A 23,218-nucleotide genomic window follows, 5' to 3' on the forward strand; every position below is an offset into this window, starting at 1 on the left:
GCCTTTCCAATGAAGTTGAAATTTGGGTTTCTGAAACATCCAACTGAAATTATTTTATTGAGTAACTGTGCATGACAATGTATAGAGGGCAAATCTGTGTACATTTTGTGCACTATTGGTCTTCTGGCCGCAGAAGCATGGCATTGGTGCAAAGAATTTGGACAGCCAGCTGGAAAATTTAATCCTGTATATTTTTCTAAAAATTAATGCTTGTACTTTAGAGACATAGAATGAAACAGTATGAAAATAATACTTCTGTTGAAAGTATGTCCCTTTATGCCCCTTTTCAGGGATTTTCTTCTGATTTTTACATTATTTATATTCCATATTTATATTATTTAAAATTGAACTTGCATATTCCTCCTCTCATAAATATGTTAATTGGACATAGATTTGTACTGTGTTACCAAAGAACACACACTCCAAATGAATGGTCTGTTTTGTGTCTTGCTGCAGAGAGGGCATCAATATGGCCCCCAAATGCAAGAGGTTCTGGCAAATAGGATTACAAAATCCAAACTGTGTCTGTTGAAAATTTTTTACAGAATGATGGCCTGCCCAGAACCACAGGTTCTTGCAAGCTCTCGCACCCATTCTCTCCTTCTAGTCTGACTTGTGTCCAAAATAAGGTGCCAGCAGTCAGCAAGTTCTGCGTATCTTGCAGAAGCACTAACTTGTTGGCTGAGTGATGACTCCAGACTCAGCATTCCCTCAGCTCTCACATGTGACAGGGATTGCCAAAGCTAGTGGGGAAGCAGATAAGGGCGGAGGAACAAGCGCTGAGTACTGCTTTGGATTCCTTTTGAATATTTGAACAGTGACACATCATATGGCCTTGTGTTCCTTAGATAGCCTAAGGCTGTGCCTCTGCTGAGGGAGAATGCAGAGTCATTATTTCTCACTCTGCTTTCAACCATGAAATTAAAAACTCCCACGTTATGCCAGCATTTAAAAGTTTGTTACTGCAGCAGGAATCACATTTATCAAGATCAACTTTTTTCAGGACCTGGTGGAACACTAGGTGAGCAGACTGGTCATAGCCTGGGCATCTTCTGGGTTTTAAATGAAGAGGGCAGGATGAGAGCATCAGGATTATGGTTCTCTTTTTTAGAGAAGGTTAAGACATTGCTCTGGCAAAAACGGAGGGAGCATGATCTCTTGGAGACATCTCTGCCCAAGCACTTGGGGGGCAATTGCTTAGGTGTTGCCTGAGCCTCTCCATTTCTGCTGGCTCTGCTGTGTTTATGCTGTGCCACAGGGAAGTGTCTAAAGCTGGATCCAAACCAGCCTGGTCAGCTGGGATTGCAGATGAAGGCTTGGGAAAAAGCAACCCACTTTAAACAGATTCCTCCATGACAGATGCAGGGTGGGTGGAAGCTTCCCAGGAAAGTGGTGGATATGTTTATTTGGCAAGAATTCATTCTAATAGTCCCAGGACACCCATGATACTAAAAATCCAAGCAGAAGAGTAACTGTCACATGTAATACCATCACCTAGGACATCCCTCCAACCTGCTGAATTTACTGCTTTTCTGGTCATTGATCTATCTGGGAATCCTTTTCAAATTCATGTGAGTTTTATTAAATGTTGGGTAATATGTGACCCCATCAAGTGAATGCAGTGTCCACTTGGGAGACTTTTGTTCTATTCAAACCTTTGTTGACAATGCAGCGAGCTCTGCTCCGGGCTGCCAGGGGGGTGGGCAGCCGGGGCCGAGTGCGCTTTGATTGATTTGCACAATAGGAACGAAAATATTCCTGAAACTCTTGAGATCACTCAACTCTTCCTGCCAGACTTCCATGAAATATAACATGCAATCAATTTAGCTTACAGCCAAATTCTCCCCTTTCGGCCCCCTCTTTCCTTTGGTGTGTCAGTGAAGATAAATGAAAGAAGCAATAAGGAGTACAAACAGCAGTAGCCACGAAAGCAGCAATTGCTTGTGTAGGGGGGACTCATGGTGCCAGGCCAGAGCAGAACCCACAACAACTTGACCAAACACAGCAATGAATGAAAGGTCCTTTTGAAAGGGCAAAAGAAAGACCGCGTTGACCTCTTTGCAGAAGGAGGAAACTTCAAAGGCTTTACAAGAGTTAAAAGACCCACTTACACACAGCAAAACCGACTTGCTTTGGATGCTAACACAGCGAAACTAAACAACCTCACAGTAAGAGATAGAGCAGAAGGTGGGGTGGAGGGGGCATATTTCCCCTAGCCACTGGAAAAATGTGGAAAAGGCTAATTCTGTCCGTTTGCTGTTAGGTGTAAGGTTCATTTGAAAGCCATACATGACAGGAAAACAGAAATTTAGACAGAACTCCTAACAGGCTTTGGGAAAGTCAGGCACATATTTTCTTTTCATTTTTCTCATCAAGAAGTGTTCTTGTTGTGTGCTTCTTTTGGAAACATTTGGCAGTTCCTTAGGTATGACAGAAAATGTGTCTGAGGAAGTTAGAACTAATGAAACTGGGTGTTTAGCAGAGAAAGCGCCTGAATGATCCAAGCGTTGCATATGATTTATGAAAACTGCATTGAAAGGGGCAAAAAAGTGCTAATAGCCTGAGACAGTTGCTATTATAGACAGAATGGACTCTGCTGTTTTTCCTTATGCAAGGTATTTTACTTGCTCAGCACAGCTTGGAAGGTATTTGGTCACATGTGTGGTTTTAAGCAAGAGAGAGAGAGCTGCTGGCTGCAGGGACATTGTTTGTGCTGGGGTTAGGCAAGTGCAGAAAACCTTTCGCTAGACAGCAAGGTCTGTCTCTGAATTCCAAGGATTTGAGAGCAAGTAAGTCACAGCACTTCAATGAACAAAGACTTTCCTCTTTAATCTGCTCTAGTTGGGAAAGATAAGGCCTCAAATGGAATCTACTTCAAGACTAGATTACACATTAAGATAAGCATAATGCGATAAGGACCAACTGACACAGCTTCTGTAAGGGCAAGTTGTGCTGCTCTATCTTTCAAGAATTTCGTGCTGAAAGTGCATGAAGAAAGAGATGAAATGTATCTTTTGAACATAATTTATGTGGAATTTCAAGAGACTTCTGACAGGACCCTTTGTGAGAGGTTTTGAAATAAAATAAAATAAATAGAAAACCACGTGGCCAGCCTGTAGGATGCTTGAAATTCATAGCAGATAGCCAATCCTAAACTGAAAGAGTAATGAGAGAACATATAGGATTTCTGTTTATTATTTGAATTACTTTGTAAAAGGAGTTTTAATGCAATTTGTTAACAAATTATTCTGGATCAGTAACAACTAAAAAGGACTGGTAGACACTCCTAAAAGTACTTGTATTTGCCCAAAACATTCATTCTTCCATCCATTTATCAGCATTCTGGCAGCTGAAAATGACAATGTGTTAGAAAATATAATAAAATTCTCCTTATCGCAATGGACTTTGATCTAACATGGTTCCCTGAGGAAGCAGATATGAATCACTGAGAGTATTACAGCTTAATGAATGTGCCTTTCCAAAATAAACTAACAAAGAGACGGGTTAGAGAAATACTTTACAAAAGTAATACCTTGCTGCAACAATGATTTAATAGAAGACCAGAAATGATAGATTCCCTGTTGCACCGCAGTTCAGTTTTGGATGCCTCAATTTAGATGAAGATACTATGCAGAGAACGCCTCTGGAGAAGAATGACAAACCCAGTCAAAGTTATGTGAAGATTTCTTGAATGATCAATCCAGCTATGATCATTTGACATATAAAGACGAGGTTAGCAAAATTGCAGGCAAAATACACTTTCATAAATTAAGCTTTGGAGTGCCCATATTCAGAATTGTGGGTTATCAGATGCAGGGTCAGTCTTCTGCAGCATGAGAGACAGGAACCCATTATCTTGAGAGCCGTTGGTGTTGTCTTTTGCAGCTACCTTCTGCAGACTTTTTACAAAGTAGTGCATGTACCCCTTTATCCACAGCCCATGAGTTGAAAATGACTGGCTTAATGAGACTAAAACATGATTTCAAACACAAAATAATGAATGTCAATGAGAAGAGTAGCCATCCATTTCTTTCTTCTTTGCTCCACTGTAAAACATTTCAAGGCCTCTGATTAAACTTGGATTCAATACATTCAGGACATCTCAGTTAAAGGAAATATTGCTTTATTTAGTTTTAGTAGTAGCCAATTTGTAATTCATTGACACATGTCCTCTCTGGCTCTGGTGTAGAGGAAGGTTTTTATTCAGGTTTTCAAATCTACATGGGAACTTTTCAGTTTTAGGACAATTTCTCAGTTTGGTAAGGATTCAACCTTTTTTTTTTTACATGCCAAATAAAAATCTCCAAATTTATAAAAAAACCTATAAAATCTCTCTATACATGTAAAAATCATGTCCTTAAATATTTTGCCAGGGATAGAAATTCCATAGTATTATTTAGCAGAACTTTGTCCTTTGGTCAGCAATGTAAGTGCTCTGAGGAGTTTATACTCCTGTCTTTACTGGTATATAAGACAAGGTGTTTGGAATAAAAGATCTGTTTATAAATCACCATTTTTTGAGAATGCCACTGGTATCAAAGTCCAGAATGACTAAGACATTAATGCAATATTGTCTATTGTGGTGGTTTAATTTTTTTTGCATATATCAAACCAATAAAATGAGATGAATATTTAAGGTAAAGCTTTTTGAATCCCCTGTTTAAAACTACTGTATTTGTATTAAATGTGGTATGAAAATAAGAAGCCACTGCCTTCTTTTCTGCCTTGGTGAGCTGTTATTTTGATACTTCCAAGTGGATAGGTGTAAATGATACACGCTTCAGCCTGTTGACTCACAGGCTCTGACTGTTCTGACATGGATAACTGCAGCAGCATGAAGATTGATTGCCCTGGTGCAGAGGCAGCAGCTGCCATTTGCAAATGCCAGCCAGTGCTCCTCATGGGGATTTGTGACAGAATACAGAAATAAGCCAGAATTACTTCCATTAGCTGAATACATGCATTTTTTTCTTATTTTGCAGTTGCACTGTGTGTCCCCATAATAATATTTTTTAAAACACTAGCTGATTTTAAGTAAATTTGACAGAGGCAGCTGATTTTTAAAAGGCAATTAAGTTCTTACAAATAGTGTCAAAATCAGTGATCAAATAGAAGAGAGAGAAAAAGGTTTTTCAAGTGTCCTGTCTAAAGGAGAGGCTGTCACATATATTTATTATACATCAAGGGATGTATACAACCAAGTAATCTAAATGCTCAGAACCACTAGGATTTTGTAATTGTCAGATGCAAGAAATGCTTTCTGTAGCCAGCCTGGCATATGTGTGTCAACTCCTGCCATGTATCATCTTGTGATCACAGAGTTGTGCTATTCCTGTGGCAGCTTGGCACTAAAGAGGCAAGCCATAAACAAATTTCTCTCTTTTCATACAGTTGCAGTTCACTTGATTTAAAATTAACAGTGACATAATAACTTGGTGTTTTATTTAACAAGGTGAGGTCATGCTGGAACCATCACCCAAGTAGTGTTGTTTAGTTTGGAAGCTGCTGCAGGGTTTTTAACAGTGTGGGTATCTGTGTGCCCATTGATATATGTGTGTGGGTATGTGCATACATTTTATATGGTGTATATCCTTTAACCAAGACTCCCAGGTTGGGAACTTTCTTCAGCACATATTTGTGCCAGCTTTACTCACAGTGAATGCTATCTATTGGTGACTTACTCCTTTGGCTTAATATCAGATTGCTCATAGATTAAAGAGCTAATCAGCCGGAGGCAAAACTGCTGCCAAGTTTTTCAATTTTATCACAAAGTCTTGAGATATTTGGGGTTTTTTTGCGCCCTAGCTGCTGGGATAGTGGAAGTTTGTGAGAATCTAAGTTTCCATTAAAACTAGGGACTCTTAATGGCAACTTAGACTTCTAGCCTTCCAGGCTGTGGATCTAAGTTGAAAATATGAAGCAAATAACCTCAGAGGGTCAAGATATGAGAAGTCAAATATAAACATTTTTCTTTCTTGAGACATTCTCATAATGTCTCATAATTTTCCAGTGTCAGTGATGAATGAATAGGAATGTCAGAATTTCTTCCTCAGCTTTAAAATGCTATGGGGTGACTTCAGCAAAGATGAAATATAGACATTTGGTTTTCTTCATGAAGGGATGGATCAGCATAAACAATATGTGGGGCTGAAACAACAACAAAAGGTACTTTTATGGACTGTGCAGAAATATGGCCCTTCATCTATGACACCTTCCAGAACTATTAATCTCCTGCCTGGAATCAGATTCCTGAGACTGGATCAGTATCCTCACTGAGTACAAGCACATGTCTCTCCTCATTCAAGACAAACTCTGGTGCATGGTTTTCCTGATGGTAGTTTTACAAAACTTTGTATTTCAGTGAAAGAAAAAGAAAAATATTGAAAAGCTAGAAGGATCTATAAAACAAGGACGTACCTTGTGTGCAGCCTGGAGAATAATAAAATGGCAAAGCACTGATCGGAAAAGGGATTCATAACTTTGAAAGGAGTTCCTCCTTTTCTTTGGGTTCAGGGAAGGTCTAATCAAACTGCACAACTGCATCAGACAAATTTTACTCCATCAAGTGTAGAGGGAACTGAGTAAAAATTAATAATGTCAAAGTTGTTGTTTAAATTGTTAACATACCCTCATAATCCTATGCAAAGTGGCTTGCTAAACAATTCACTCTTTTCTTTCTCTGCTCTTGTTTGTGTGTACTCCTGTTCCTCATGAAGTTAAGAGGATGCACTACACTTTAAGAAACAGTGCAATAAATTGCAGCAATCTGAGAACCTCCAGGACTATGCCATCAGAAGGAATGATTTGAGAGAGACAACATGTATTTTAAGAAACAAAATTAATCAAAATCACAGACAGAAAACCAAGTTAAATGTAGTCAGCTTTAACTTTCCAGGAGTGACAGTTTTCTTCTGCTGTGAAGGGAATTCTGGATGAAGCCACCTAAAAAGCCTTTGGAGCCAAACTGTTAAACAGAAGGTAATCAGCTAGTGAACAATTCCCCAGAAACTCTCCGTCATTTCCCTCTCACTTGTTATTCTGCCTTTGGCTGGTCCCCAAAATAAGCCATGTTTCCTGAGATATAGCTCTCCATGGCTCCTGATGCTGTCTCTCCCTCTCTCCCCCATGGATACTCTCCCCAGTGAGAGTATCACATGGATATCCTCTTTTACATTTTTTATAGCATTTGAATCTCTAGCTGTAAAAGATTAAATTAAAAGACTATTTGACCTGCCTTTTGTGGTCAGTGCCACTCTAGCAAGCAATACATCACTGGAGGAATGTCAACTTCATGACCCATTACTCAAATGAGGCGCCAACTAGGAAAAGTGAGCTGAGAGATCCAAGAGTTTTAAATTTATTGTCATGATACAGTTAAAAATAAAAACCCCACCCCTCTTATAGTATGTGGAGTGGGAGGCAGAGGCAAGAAAGAGTAGGAAGTCTCTCAGGTCAATCAAAAGCTTTAAATAATGTGACTCTGGCAAGCAGGGCCTCTTTGCACTTGAGATAACTAATTCTGCTATTTTTATTTTCCTCCTGAAAAAGACAAAATGTTTTATATCCTCCCTTAGTGCAGCCTTTAGATTTCTGGGCAGATTTGCAGCATCAGATTGGATTTGGATGGATGAGGATATACCATTCACTCTGCTTTTGTGAGATAAAGTGTTAGGAATAGGTTCTTCACCCAGAGGGTGTTTGGGCACCGGCACAGCTTATCCAGGAATGTGGTCATGGCACCAAGCCTGACAGAGCCCAGGAAGGGTTTGGACAATGCTCTCAGGCACATGGTGTGACTCCTGGGGTGTCCTGTGCAGGGCCAGGAGCTGGACTCAAGGATTCTTGTGGCTTGCTTCCCATATAGAATATTCTGTGGTTCTGTGGTTATGCTGAAGCAAGGAGGACTAGTTTGTGACTCAGCTGCTGACCTGCTGCAGCTTCCGTGGACAGATTGTTTAAGCTGGCCCTCATTTCAAGGCAAAGAGTTGGGGCAGGGTGCTTCAGAAGTGTAATTTGACTGTTCATAACCTAGCAAGGTGTGGCCATTCTTCCTGCTTCCATATTCTTTTCAGCCTTAGATCTTCCTCATGTCTTTCCTGCAACCTCTCTCTCCCTTGAGGTCTTTGTTTCTCTTTCATTCTTATTTCCATTTGGCTTTTCCATAAAGATTTCCCTTTTCCTTCCTTTTTAAAAAGTGCATGTCCTACTGGCTGACTCATCTCTCCTGGGCCACTCCTCCAGGTGTTCATATCCTTGAAAAAACACTGGGAAAGAACTAAAATTATGGTGGACATGGACTCTGCTGTCTCACTTTAACCTCATTGCCCCACTCAGTCTGATACATCTTCATAAACTTCATACACCTGCAGAATGGGCATTTTTAAGAATTTCTATAGCTAATGGTAAGTGAAATGGGTATCAAAAGAGCCCCAAGACTGACATGTGCTTCAGGATGCTGCTAGAAGGTAGATAGGGGGGAGGGGGAATAATAACTGTAAGTCAGGGCACAGCATTTCAAGCTTAAATGTAGAACCTGAAGCAGTTGGTTCTGATGAAGAAAGGCTGAAATAGAACATTTGATGTAGTCAGAGAATACATAGATCTGTTTGTGTCATTGACAATCCTCTTTTGTGGGGCATGATGAAAAAAGTACAACCACAGGAGACTCAAAAGTAAGGCTGTAAAAGGATGAGCAAAGGACAAGATATCAGTCCATCCTCTGGCACATGACATACAATGTTATGGAATGTTCTAGCATGGAATGAATTCCAGAAACCCTCCAGGACTTAAAAAAAAAAAAAAAAATTAACGTTTTCAGAGCTGCTCTGTGCTACAATATTCTCTTTTAACTATGTAGAGTTTCACAGCTTCTGCAATGCCAAAGATTTTTTTTTCATAAACTTTGTATTTGATCTTATGAAATTATAACAATGTATTATATCACATTAATACAGGATAATATAGATACACAAGGCATTTATGAATTAGCTGATCAGACTTTTGAAGGGCCCCAGCCCCATGGAATGGAGAAATATGCTGTCCATGCCAAATTATGCCATAAATTGTACCCATGAGACTGTTGCTACCTGAAGCAGTTTTGATAGGATTTTGAGGGTAGGAGTGAGCTGAATTCAGACTGTTGGTAGAAATGTGTCCTTGTACATGTGTAAGGGTTCCCATCTCTTCTTGCTCATCAGTTCTCCTATGGCCCTTACTTGGACGACAGTCCCAATGCAGCCATTGCTGGGCCATTCTCCTGAGCTGCCAAGGACTCCTCTGTGCCCACTTGGGATTTGCCTGTGTGGAGTTTCCTGTGAGGCTGAGGCTTTTGCTGCTCGGGGAAAAAAAGAGTTCAATTCATTATATCTGACTGGCATCTAGAAAACTTTAACTATGAGAGTACTATTCCACTAGTAATAATGATAATAGTAACGATAATATTATTGGTAGTACACTTTCCTATTACATTATAGTACTAAAATATGTCATTATATTTTTTAATATTACAATAATTTACATAGCTTCACTGCAGTGAAACCAATTCATATATAAATGTATATAAAGAGGGAAACACTTTTTAAAAGCTAGTTTCATAGCTGCTGAAAATGGGTCATTTTTCCAGGCTCTGTTTTTCTGGAGGGATAATCCCCAGCACAGTAGTAAGCCAAGACACCGTAGACTGGAAACAAAAGTATATGACTCAAAAGAAAGGCTCTCATTCATGGCAGAATTACTGCAGCAGCTCACACTTCTGTGCTGGGACAAAGCAATCTCCAGAAGGGTGTGATCTTGGCTGAGAAGAAGCAGTTGAGGTCCAGTCCTCCCCCAGGTTTGGTCTGTGGTGTCCCAGGGGCTGGCAGAAGGTCAGTCCCCACGCAATGGCTCACCCTTCCCCGAGGAGCTGTGAAAAGCTGTGCAGGCATCACTCCCACAGCCACGGAGGAACAGGCTGTTCACTCGCAGGCTCACTAGGGCACAGCTCCCAAGGCAGCTGAGAATGCTCCTTGCTCTTTTGGCACCTAGAATCAATTTTTTTAGCAGTACCCTGTAGCAGGTATGAAATGTATCTGAGCATTGCAATTTATAATGCCACAGAAGGGGGAAAAACTCTCATAAGAGATGGCAAGCAGTGGAATACTGAGCCTAAACCTTATCAAAATAATTGTCTTTGTGCACTCTATGTTGTGTGATTTATAGCACAGCTTCATGAGAGACCAAATGAAACCCTGGGGTGAATTTCACTCAACAAGATCAAAAGTAAGATTAATGAGCTAGAATTCTTTACATATATCATTTATAGGATTCCACTGGACAGAGAGGTCCCTTTAGATCCTAGGAGTCCGATCTATATATTTATATTTTAATCTTCTATTTTTTACATATTTTGTATAATGCAATTTGCATGTTTATATACAATTACTAATATGATTTATTACAGTGCTCCCCAAACATGACCAATTCTTTAGGTACAGTTCCACTTACACATAGTTCTCTGTTTCAGAGAGTTTAGTAGCTGGAAACTTAAGTTTGGAAATGTCTGCAGTCAGGTGTGGCTCTCCTCACTTTATGTGCAGGAGTGTTTGCAGGGTTGGGCCCTGTGCAAACAGCTGGAGTATGGATATTGCAGTCCTGAAAATCACAGCTCCCTGACTTATTTCAAGACCATTTTTCTTACCATTTTGGAATCAAAAATCAATAGATTTAATACTCTTCAAATTGAAATTTGCTTGGAGATTACTCAGAGATGTAAACCTGGGGGTTACTCTGGGAATATTTAAATTTTTCCTCTCCAAAGGCCATATCAAAATGCAGTAGAATGAAGGGGACCTGAAACCCCTTGTGAAAGAAACTACTTTGGCAGGAGTGTGCTGGAATATGGCCACACATATTTCTGTGGGGAGCCTTCTCTATGGAGGCTGTGGCAGGACTGAGCATGGATTTACAAGAAATTCCCATTAGCGCTTTTATCATAACCCGTATCGTAAACGGGTGCTTCTCCAGTCCTAAGGTAATTTTGGGGGCAATCATCTCCAATTTATCTTCCTCAGAGTGTGATGTGGCTGCACAAAATGCAACACCAACAGCCACGTGCCATATTTCACAGGAAACCCCCTTTGTTCCCCACCCAGAGGGCCGAGATGTGCCGTGTGCTGTCCACAGAGGCCACTCGTCCCCTCACTGCCCAACACTGGGCCAGTCCTCTCCAAGAGTGCCACTAGACCAAAGCTGCTGCTCCTGTGCCCCATAATTACTCTCCAGAAATGCTTTTTGGACAGGCCTAATGGGTTTTTGAGGGGGAGGGCCCAGCTGGTCCCCCAGGCAGCTGGTGATTGCAGGGGCACCCCATCCTGCCCTGCCCACCCTCGCTGGGCCTTTCTAAACGTTCCTTTTTCCCCCACGCTAACCCAAATAAACACAAGTATCCATAATGATGATGAATGCCCACCAAAGGCTAAAATAATGTGCAAGTTTCTAATTTGTTTTTAAATATAGTGATTTTATTTGTGAGGTTTTTTGTGCAAGCCTCTCAAACACCATTAAACTCATACTCAAATATTTACAATGTGTTTATACTTACCGTGTTCACCTCTGAACAAATTGTTTGACCTTATTTGCAAATGTGTTACAAGAGCCCCCAATGACAGATGATCTTTCATAGGAAATCACAACATGTAAGTGAAATTGAAGCTATGCTGCTGCCCTGTGCAGTATATCAAAGCGCTCTGATCTCCCCAAAACATAAATTTGCAGCACAGCCACCCTGGCAGACCCTGGGTGGGGATGGAGGAGGGTCCTCCTGTAACCTCTGGTGCACAGACCCACACTTCAGGGGTCAGTTTACGCCATGTGAGATGAGGGCATTTGACGTCCAAAACCTGCGGGGCTGATGCTACCCAGTCACTCAAATCACATAATTAATGTGCTCCTGGGTTCCAATAATAAACAATTCTGATGCCTACTCGCTGCAGCCAAACTTCCTGGCCTAAATAAACAGCTTTTGGCTTAAAAATGGCTCTTTTCCAAAATGAAGTTTTCCATTTATCAACCAATCCTGCTGTGAGTTTGTGCTTTCATGATTGGTGGGGGGACAGCAACTGCTTTAGTTTCCCACTGATTATGTTAAGATCAAGAGGACTTATTAAAGAATTATTTATGTTTCTGTACATATAAATTTTATGCTGATGCTTGCTCACGTTATCTCCAGACACAGTAGTCACACTTAAACCATGTCATTTCAGCTAACTAAATACTATCCTACTCATAGAATGATGCTGTCTTATGAAGTATGAATTAAAGGAAAATTAGGATAATTCAAATTACATCCTATTATAACTGAATGGCTAAAAAACAGTCATCAAAGAGCAAAAGAGAACATACTTACCATTGTGTGTCTTACCCCACTAAGGAATTTGAAAGAACTATAGCAAAACTTTCCCCTTTGCCAATAAAATGGGTTTTTTCAGACTCTTATTTTGTTACTCAACAGCTCTTAATGAAAGAATTGCACTGCAGGGAAGTGTCTTCTTCCTCAGGTGACACTGAGGCAGCTTATTGGGTGAGAAAAATTGACAAGAGATCCTTCTAGCCCCATGACACAACCCAGCCCTTCCACCCACAGATTTCATGTTGAGCTGTTTCCGCGGATATCACTGAAGCTGCTGTAAGTCAGCAATCCTGATTTACAATATCTGTGTCCAATAAAAGAATCAGGGCAATTACAGTTCTTCAAACGGGAGCCTAAGCAAAGTCTGTTCCCAGTTTAGACACAGTCTAGATATCATTGCTCAGCCATCCTGAGGCCTTTCTGGAAGGACAATATTTCATAGTCCTGTAATCACCGGCCCTTTGCTGACACGACCAATAAGAAAGTCAATTGGTGTCAGCTGTAGTGGTGATTTTGTGATGGGAACATCTGTCCTTTTTATTCCTGATGAGACTTAGTCTTGGTCACTGTTAATTGGGCGAGGATGAAAGCTCCAGATCCTGTTACAAGTCCTTCGAGTAAACTAGTTACTCATGACTTTTTCACATAGTTTATCTCCTTTGATTTGTAAAATTGCTTCCACTTGATGCTTTGGGCCCAGGTGCCTTTTGAGTAATAATAAAACTTTGCAGCCAGCCCCTGACTAATTCAAGTGCTCATTTCTACCTATCCTGGTAGTTTAGATGATGCTGTATCTGCCTCAGCCCTTCACGGTCCTTTAGTTTTTCATGTCTGTTAATTAATCATTCTGACACAGATTTCTGCCACGCCAAAAAATGTTGTAAATATCCTATATATAGATCTCAACTAGGACTAGCAACTAGGGATTTCTGCTTTGTTCTTTTATCGCACATATGTTTCACTTTGATGTAAACATTGTTTCAAAAACAGTAAAAAGTGCTTTTTCATGCTATGCATAGATTATTCCATAAACATATGCATCCTGTCAGACACCGTAATAATTAGAAATAGCTGCAGTTTCATTGCTAACTCCATAATACTTCAAACTGGATTTTTAAAAAGTAAAAATCAGATGCACATCTTTGCTTCTGGGTAGAAACTATTTAAATTTCAATTCTTTTCCCTGTCACTAGGACTCATTTAATGTTTCTGAGAAATAAACAGCAAGATTAATAAACCCTTTGCAATTTTATAATTTTACAACAGTAAAATTTCACATTCCCAAAATTTATCTGGATGAAGGAGTTGAAGTTATTTTAAGCGTGAAATTCAGAAATGTTCTTACAACATAATTGATTTTTTGTTGTTCATGAATATTTTGTACTATCCAGACAAATTGATGGCATATATATACCTCTGTTGTACCAAACAGTTCTAGTCAAAGAAAAATTTAACAATTAAAAAAAAAATTAAAAACGTTTCAGAGGGAGGGTGCATTTAAATGAGTCTTATATCCCATGCAGATAGCTGTGGGGGTAAAATGATTGGAGAGCTCTTATTTTATTTATAAAAATAAATATACATTTATTTTAATTAAACATCTCAGACTGTGTTAGATGGTCTCTTGATAATAAAGGCAGTGTTTAAGGGTGTTATTTGCTCTTATACCTGTTAATGTATTGAACTTGACTCATCTTTCCACCTTAGCTAGTAAGTGCAGCAAGGGCACTAATCATGAAGGAAGAAAGTGAGGTTTATTTAAACCTGGATGTCACAGTCAGCAGCAGATTAATTTTCATCATATTTAATGGATGGGACTCAAAACTCAATGAACTCAACAGGAATATCCATGATGCATGCAAGATGGATTGGGCATTTGTACAGTCTGGTGCTAAAGTTCAGTCTGGCCGCAGGGAAATCCTCCTGGGCACCTTGAGACCCATGGCAGAGGCTGCAGTGCCGCATTGCCCTTGTCACCTGTGGCTGCCCAGCTCGGGGAAGGGCAGTGCCCCAGCAGGAAGGCGGGCAGGGCTGAGCTCCTGGCCCTGGCTGGCTTCCGGGCGGAGGTTCCAGGCAGAGGCTCCAGGCAGAGGTTCCAGGCGGAGGTTCCAGGCGGAGGTTCCAGGCAGAGGCTCCAGGCAGAGGCTCCAGGCAGAGGTTCCAGGCGGAGGCTCCAGGCAGAGGTTCCAGGCAGAGGCTCCAGGCGGAGGTTCCGCGGTCAATGGCCAATTGTGCCGCCCAGCTCCGCATCCTCCACTTCCAGCCCCCCGCTTCCCCCACCTCTTCTACAAACAAGCTTTTCAGGAAAATTCTGCTTTGCAAGGAGTGGTGCCAAGTGACATGCTTAGTGAACTGTGTTACCCTGGATAATTAAGAAGAGCTAAACCCCAGGTTTGTTACAACAGCTTTACTACAGAGCTATTACTGTGTAAGTATCAACAAAGTCATTGCCCACCGATCGTACTCCAACTTTTATTTTTGAAATACATTAAGTGAACTATTGCTAATGCTAATGTCTCTGAAGATTAATTAAGAGCATTGGAGAGGAAATTTTTTTAAGTACAGATCAAGAAGTAACATTTTCCACCAGATGTTTCTAATGTAACTCTAGGAAACTGAGTGTCACATCATCTAAAAATTAGATTTGGCTCAGTGGGAATTTCCACTACAATTTTATTTTATCCAAAATTATACCTGTTATTAAAGAACACACAAAAAAATAAGGGTTTTTTTTGACAGCACTGTAGCTACAGTTTTCATTAGATAGATAGCAGATAATCTGACTTTTATGAATCTCACAGTATGCCATTGACTTTGGCATATTTGAGATAACATCACATCCATCACAAAGAGCCTGGCAGAGATGCTTTCCCCTTAATTCTGCCTTGATAAACACAAGATCTGATCTACTTCCTCTTTTCCCCTCTGAGGCCGAGGAAATTCTTTTTGTTCAATCTATTCTATCTTTCAAGTTAAAAAAAAAAAAAACATTTCTGCTATCGGGTATGCACTGACATTTCCCTGAATCAGCATTTTGTGTTAGGAAAATTAAATATTGTTAAAAGAAATAGTGATCCCAGGATTCCTTCTGCTCTTTAGCCCTCCACTGCAGGTAGTGCCAAGGCTGAAAGGGCAAACTGGAGTTTTCCCAGCTTGCTAAGCTGAGTCCCCTGACCTCCTGTGTTTGAGGTAGCGGGATAAAGAGTGGTCCACCTCTCCAAACTCTTGTGCTTTTATATCCAAGTGGAGCTGTGATTCAAATACAAACAGGCAACGGGACCCCAAAATTTAACTAAGTATCTTAATAGATAAGTGGATAAACCCTGATTACATGTTGCTCACGGCCCGTTGTTCATTGTTCAGAAATAAAGGGCCCTAGCAATCCTTCAGCAGTAATGATATCACCAATACTTATCAGAAGCAGACTGATACCTTTGTACAAATGGCGCTGATAAAGGACTTGCGGAGCAGAGAACAATTCAAACAAGTGGAACGAACAAAGAAGTGCATGGCTTATCTTTTGTGGCATTTTCCATGGCTTCAGAGTATCTGACAGTGGAGCCAATGGGAATATATATTTTCCATGATAACAGTTACAGATGTGGCCTGCACTGTCGATGTCTGTGCTGGAGCACGCTGTCTCCTGTCTGCTGATGCAGGGCAGGGCAGCTCTGGCACATGGGATCAGCCACCACTTCAGCTATCCTGGCCTCAGAGTGACAGGTTATTTAAGGTGCTCTCTTAGGATGGTTGTTTTCCACAGCTGCACCTATCTGTCTCCAGATTTTTTTTTTTTTTTGTTAATAGTCACCACAGTTCCCAGTCCCAAAATAGGAGCCATAGCAGAAACCCCCACGATCATAATTTGTCACAATTTCATTTGGTAGGCCATTGTTTTACTTCAATCAAACCATGCTGTGCATTTCCTGCAAGGAAATACTAGACTTTATTTTAATGTTCATTTTAATGTGATGGCCCCCATATTATGTGCATCAATATCCCTCTGCCTGCCTTTCCATCACCAGTTTGTAACGACAGACTCAGGACTAGAGCTGATATCTTAACACAATCATGCCTCATTTTCTTTGTTTATAACAAAAACATTCAGATCATTGGGCATGATTCTTAATTCAGTTACACTACCTTAAAACAGTGGAGCTTTTATCTTTTCTTGTTTACCAAAACCTATTCTTGCTCTTTCTCCTTCTACCTTTGCTGCCTTTTTTACCAACCTCTTTTACTTTTTGTCACTGCAAGTTCTTTGCTATGGTCACTAACACCATATTTGTACCTGTGATAGCTTGCTTTTTCTGCTTTCAAAATATGGAATCAAATTTACTGTTAATGCTCTCTGAATTTAAGTTTGTACCAGCTCCAGAAGGAGCTTTCTGAAAGTTACATTGTGGTGAAGCAGTTTCAGAAGTGCAAAGACAGCAGAGTGAAAAGTCAAGCAGCATTCTATATGAGAGCCTGGACTGAAAAAATAATGATTTGTTACTCTTAGCTGTAATCTTTATAACAAAACACCAAAGAAAATGCAGCACAAGGAACAGCATTCCAGTGTTCATTGGATGGCTGCTTGTGAAAGTTAAAAAATTGGGAGTACTCTGGGAATATCTGAAGTTTTCCTCTCCAAAAGCCATATCAAAATGCAGTGGTATGAAGGGGATCTGAAACCCCTGGTGAAAGAAATTGCTTTGGCAGGAGTGTGCTGGAATATGGCCATACATGTTTACTTCCATACCTGGGGAGCCCTCTGTGTGGAGCTTGTGGCAGGACCGAGGATGTTAAGCTGAGAGTGGAGTGGAAAGCTGTGACAGAGCCTGGGTGTGACCTCTCTGTGGTTGGTCTGTTCATCCCCAGCCTGGACTGGTACCGGGGGTTGCCTCAGCCCAGGTGCAGCACCTGGCACTTGGCTTTGTTGAACACCATGAGCTTCCCATGGTGCCACTCCTCAGGATTGTCCCAGTCTCTCTGGATGGCATCCTGGTTCTCAAACTTGTCAGCGGCACTCCATGAAAATGGGGAGCCTCACTGCTGCCTGTGACTGTGTGAACTATGGCTTCTATCTCCTGTTGGACTTCATACAATGTGTTGCCATCTTTTACATTTGGATGAGGAATTTAAAGTGCAGTTAACAGATATGGAGGTAAATGGAGGGTATCTCTGGTTGGTCTTCCAGGTATGGCTCTCGCTTTGCTGAAAGGAATGAGCTGTGGAAACTTCATCCCTTTTGCTTTTTCAGGTGGGTCTTAACTTTTCCAAGCAGCTGTCTGCAATATGTGTGGCCCCATATCTCATGAGAGGCATTTTTGATACCCTCTGAAGTTAAGGTTTCAAAAAATGTTATTGAAAAAACGTCCCTCCTAAGAATATTTTTTCTTCGAATAGTTATAAAAAGGGAAACCCGTGCCCCGAGTTTGAAATCCACATGTTACTTTCCATGTGGTTCACACATGTGTAACATAGGCATGTTTTTATGAATCGTTTGTATATTCTTCAGCCAGACTCCTGTGTTTAAACAAATGTGGAAACAACACAATACAGCTGTACAAGGAATTTTTTTGTTCATAAGTAGAATCTATAGATTTTTAAAGCTACACTTTCAGCAATAAAGAAATTGTCCATGTTACTGGAATGTACTTCATATCTTGATAAAACCTTTCAGCCTTTTGGTCTGGAAAAAAAAAGACCTATGAACTTTATCATGATGCCAACTTAGCATTGCAAGGGTTAGTAGTAGTCGGGGTGAAGGTACTATTCATTACTAAGGTATCAAAACAGGCCTGTCTGCTTGGCAAGAAGGTTAGTTCTGATGTTGTTTCCAAAATTATTAACATCCTATTAAATGAACTGTTTCAGAACTTGGGATAGTTGAACCAAAAACCCTTAAAAGTGAAATACAAAATAAATGGCTTTTATTGGCAGTTCCATTCAAACTTTTTTCCTATCCTTCTCTTTTCTTTTAGACCATGAAAGGAATAGCTTTGGATGGCCGCAAAAGCATATGAGAAAATGGCCTCACTCCTTGTACTGGATGATGTAAAATATTGCTTCCTGAATTACTGTACTCTGAATCATCCAAGAAGCAAATACCAGAAATCTGAACACATAACTGCTTGCCAAAATAAAGTGCTGAATTTGGACAGTGTGAATTTCAGGTGTCAGATGTAAGATGGTCTACAAGATAAATGGTCTACTGTCTGCTCCACTACTAATTTGATGAAAAGACAAGTCAAGTTCACATTCTATATTGCCAATACAAAGAAAATTAACTGCCTTTTACTGGCACATCATTCAGTCTTATTGCTGCCTCTCAGACACAATGAAAAATGGTGTCTGCTCCCACTATGATTGCTTGGAAAAGAGTAATTTCTAATCCTCTCAAAGGGGTGCCACACACTACCTTCCCTACAGTGTCTCGGACTGTGCTGCTGACCCTGATGCTTCTTCTCTGCCTAATTAATGTATAAAGCAAGATACCCCTTTTCATCTTATTTTTCCACTGGGAGGATAGTACTGAACTTATTCTCCTGTGGGATCCTTCATGAAAGCTATTACAGAAATATCTTGCACAGACATTACTATTCTTGTTAAAGTGGCATCCTAAATTTTCAAAAAATTAAAAGTATTTTTTCCACAGAGTATGAAGTCAACTGAAAATGCAAATACTGATGTGAGCTCAGTTAATGAGTTTCTATCACTAAATAATATTCTAGGTGATTGAGGATTAAATAATCTTTTATTGAAAATTTTGTTTAACTAAGATGATCCTATACTCTATAGAAAGAAAAGAGAAGACTCCTCTCACAAAATTGCTTACAAAGTCAGAAATAAAGCAACTGAAGCTAAAATTAGAATTTGCATTTACTTTCCACAAACTGAGCTTAAACAATAAAAGCATTTGTGTCTGATGGATGTGTCTGATGCTTTGTCACCAAGCAGCACACCCTACATTTCACCAAAATTATCATTGACAGCTTTAGGAATGTGCAATTAACTGAAGGCATGAATAGGATGAATCCCATCCAATTGTGTGGAATCCGAATCTGCATTAAAATGATTCTAGAAAAAATAATATGACTGGTTCAGTGGAAGAATTCTAGCCTTCATGTGAATAATGGATTTTTCCATTCCATAGTTGCCTTATGAAAAAAAGGAAGGAGAGGAAAAAGGAATGGAGAAAATTTTAAGACATCCAACAATTTTAAGATGTAGAAGCCCTCTTTAAGTTACTTAACCTCTTCTTTTACTCCACTTTAAAGGTTTAGGTCAGTTAAAAAAAAACAAAAACAGAGGGAAAGCCAAAGCATGTGATTTTAGAAATGTTCTGATTAAGTGTTTTAACTTTTGTGGATAATTTTTGGGGTCTTTTGGATTTTTTTGCTGAGCTACTGCCAAAGGTGATTAAGATTTTGTATTTCTTAGCCTGCATGTTTAGCCTGTGTTTTTATGTGTATTTATGACGTATAATTTTGTTTTTATCCAGTGTCATCAAGAGATGGAAAAATGCAATGTATCAGTAGACCAAAAAAGTTTATTGGCACTGGTACCAAATGAGAATAAAGGAGAGAACTCCTCAGTGTTTGACCCAAAGAAATAAATTTTCTGATTTCTTGATAGGAACCTAGATCAGAAAGGGTAAAGAAGAAGTTTTACATTACCTGACAGAATTATCTTCTAATATAGCTTATTTTTTATTTACTAAACCTTTTAGCAAGGACTTACATTGCTGAAAAAATACCTGTTAGCCTGAAAAACATCATTTCATGATGCACCATTTACCCCTTCATTTGTGCGAAGAAAAGATAAATATTAAAGCTCTGAGAGGTGGGAAAATAAAGGACTCACTGTCCATCCTCACCTTTGGCAGATTCAGGATGAGGCAAAGAATGATCTCAGTAAATGCAGCTCTGGCTGCAGCCCCGCTGCCCTGCTGGGGCGGCCGCAGCAGCCGGAGCTGATCACTGCCTCTGATCCGGGGTCTGTGTAAACACCAGCAGAGCAGCCTCGAGTGCTTCTGGGGCTGGGACTGATTCCACAGCAAATGCAGTGAGAGACATCTCGCTGGATTGCTGGCAGGATGCACAGAGTCAATATTTGTAATAGCAATTAGTTCTGGAACTGAGACAAGCGACTTGATGCACAAGTTATGGCATTGTCCTTTAGCTCCTTCCTTTTTGAAGTAAATAGTTATGTTAATCTAATCTTGCACAAAGTCACTTTCTCACAGTTCTAAGTTTCTTTTACAGGGGAATTTGTCTAATTTACCAGCTGTTCAGAGGACAGCTTCTTCCTAACAAGTATTTCTGCTAAAGACAATCTAAACTCATAAAGACTAATTGTCAAAATTTAGTAGTAAGATTAGAAAATCATAACTTTGCTGTAGACTACCATTGAAGAATGCATTTTGTCAATCAGAACCAAACACTTTAATACTAGCTAGATATGTTAGGAGCCAGCTTCTTCCCTTTGGAAGCTTCTTCTGAGACTCCTACTTGGAGACGACAAAACCAGATGGAGGGAGTATCATCCTTTACTCTGACCTCCAGCATAACTTAGATACAGGACTTTCATAAACTATGTCTCCTTCCAAAAAAGCATCTGATTTAGAAAACATTCTAGTTCTGGTTTAAAATGGCCTATGATGGGAATTCACTATAACCTCATTAAGCTGTCCTACTGGCTAACTGTCACTGTTCAGAATTTGTCTAGCTCCAGTGCTCAGACAGTTAAGCTTCTTATAATTTGATCTTTTGCAACTCTGAAGAATTACATTTTTGTTGCCAAGCAGATTGCCTTTTTATATTCTCCTTGACACAGGAATCTGTTGAGTTCCTGAATGTTCCAGTATAAAGCAAAATTTTCATTCCTTTGTTTCATTTCCCAAGTATTTTCTGCACTCTTTATGGCTCTTCTGTACTCTGTACAGTTGGGCACCAGCTCCCAAAGTAAATGTTTGGTGACTTTCCTTGTCCTGTTTATTAGTATCACATTTCTTCATCTAACCCTGAAATAAATGAACCCTTTCAGCTGTAGCACAGCATCAGGGACACCTCCAGACCCCAAGTATTTCCAGAGCTACAACTTGCCAGATGTAGTCTGCTGTCTTGGCAGCGCTCACTTTGCATAGCTGGGTGTCCTGCGCTGGGCCGTGCTGGAGCTCTGATTTATGGCTGAGCCTTTTCACACAGCAGCCCAGGTGACTCTGGGTCTGTGGCCTGCTTTCCTGAGCGCTGCCTTCCTGTGGCATCCCAGCACTCTCAGGAGGTAACAGGCAGGGACACGGCTGCTTGAGTCCATTTCAGCTCTGTAGAGCTAGAATGGATTTTCCTTTTCTCATTTCTCTTTGCGGACCCATTCAGCTATCCAGCTTTGGGCTATTTCGTAAGTTATCCAGCTTTGGGCTATTTCATAAAGCTGTATACATTTATCAGAGTGTGCATTTCTTATTCAAAATGTCATTAATGATATTAACTCAAAATGTCTTTCATAAATCTTGCTGAAAGTACACTATTTTATCAGCCAAATTTGTTGCTTCTTGCCTCTATCTTTAGAAGAGGATCTTAGACTCTGGCTTTTCGTTTAACTAGCTGACATTAATTAAATACTTTTCCTTTGCTTCTCTGTCTGTAAAGTGCAATGTCAATTATTCAGACCCATTTCTGCTTTGCCTCTCTCACATTGTTTAAATATTTGCATAGAAGTGGCTCTGTCCATCTCCGAGTAATTTCTGGGAAGTTTCACTATTTCATGAAAATTGAGTGTTGTGCCAAAGAGAGTTCACTTACCCTTTCTGTTTTTAATTTTGTAGGAGGTTTCACTGATAAAAATTGTAACTTCTATTTATCATGTTTCTTGTTTATTTGTGTAAGGAGTATTATTTTGCTTTCATTAAATGATAACAGTTATAACAAACCCTAAGACAGCACTCTTAAATATAACATTATTGAAATGTAGTTGCAGGCCAACCGTTTGTTTTACTCACTTTATCTGTTCCTTTATTTCATAACCCCCCATCTACCACCCCACATAAGAGATTATCATCTCAAACCCCCATGTCTTTTAGGATCAATTGTACCTTTCAAATTAAAATACTGCCTCTGTGGATTTCAGATGGAATTAATTAATCTTAAGTACATAGGTTCAAAATTATTTTCCAGACATACATGCTCTATCTGGAAAAAAAAAAAAAAAAAAAAACCAACACTGATAATTCTCAAATTCTGCCATGAGCTTCATCCCAGGCCTTCCACTGGAATAGGCAGCATAAATCTCATGCCCATTGATTTGGCCAGAAATTCATAGATCTCTGTTTTGTTTTCTGTTCCAAATCTGTCAACACAGGGAATCCCAGTAAAGACATTCCTGATGCAGCAATCCAGCTGCCATGCAGTGTCATGAGATTTCTCTGTGGGTGCTTGAGAGCACCCTGGGTGAGATGGAGCCCCAGGGGCCTGTCAGCCTGCTGTGTCTGTTGTAACCTGTGTGATGGGCACGGGGTCTGCATGGGCCCAGCCCTGCAGCTGTGGAACAAATCCAGATGTGTGGAACCCCTGGGAGCAGGGACTGCAGCGCCCAGGAGCCGCTGAGCCCCTGGTTTGGGGTCTGTGGAGTCTTCAGCCCAAGGAGCAGAATTACTCCCATTCTGCAAGAGCTAGGATTGTATAAACATGCTGTAGGCTCTGGGCAGGTTATTCAAGAGGTAAATTCTATTTTATGACTTATTTATACACTTTTGTTTTGAGCTGGTGATGATTTGGGTCAGAGTTCCATGTGGTAACAACCAAAAGAAACTTGGATGGTGGTTGGGAAATAGGATAGACCATCCAT

The 23,218-nt window shown here is 40.2% G+C and overlaps 1 long non-coding RNA gene across 1 annotated transcript; it reads left to right on the forward strand.

Annotated features, from left to right (window-relative positions):
- Positions 1 to 707: 707 nt before the first annotated feature.
- Positions 708 to 19,582, forward strand: LOC141728678 (uncharacterized). The gene is made up of 3 exons (XR_012579823.1): positions 708 to 1,021; positions 17,568 to 17,630; positions 18,355 to 19,582. It is a non-coding gene; the product is annotated as an uncharacterized LOC141728678 (long non-coding RNA).
- Positions 19,583 to 23,218: the final 3,636 nt, after the last annotated feature.

Source organism: Zonotrichia albicollis, chromosome 3, assembly GCF_047830755.1.
Source record: "Zonotrichia albicollis isolate bZonAlb1 chromosome 3, bZonAlb1.hap1, whole genome shotgun sequence".
Taxonomy (NCBI): Eukaryota; Metazoa; Chordata; class Aves; order Passeriformes; family Passerellidae; genus Zonotrichia; species Zonotrichia albicollis.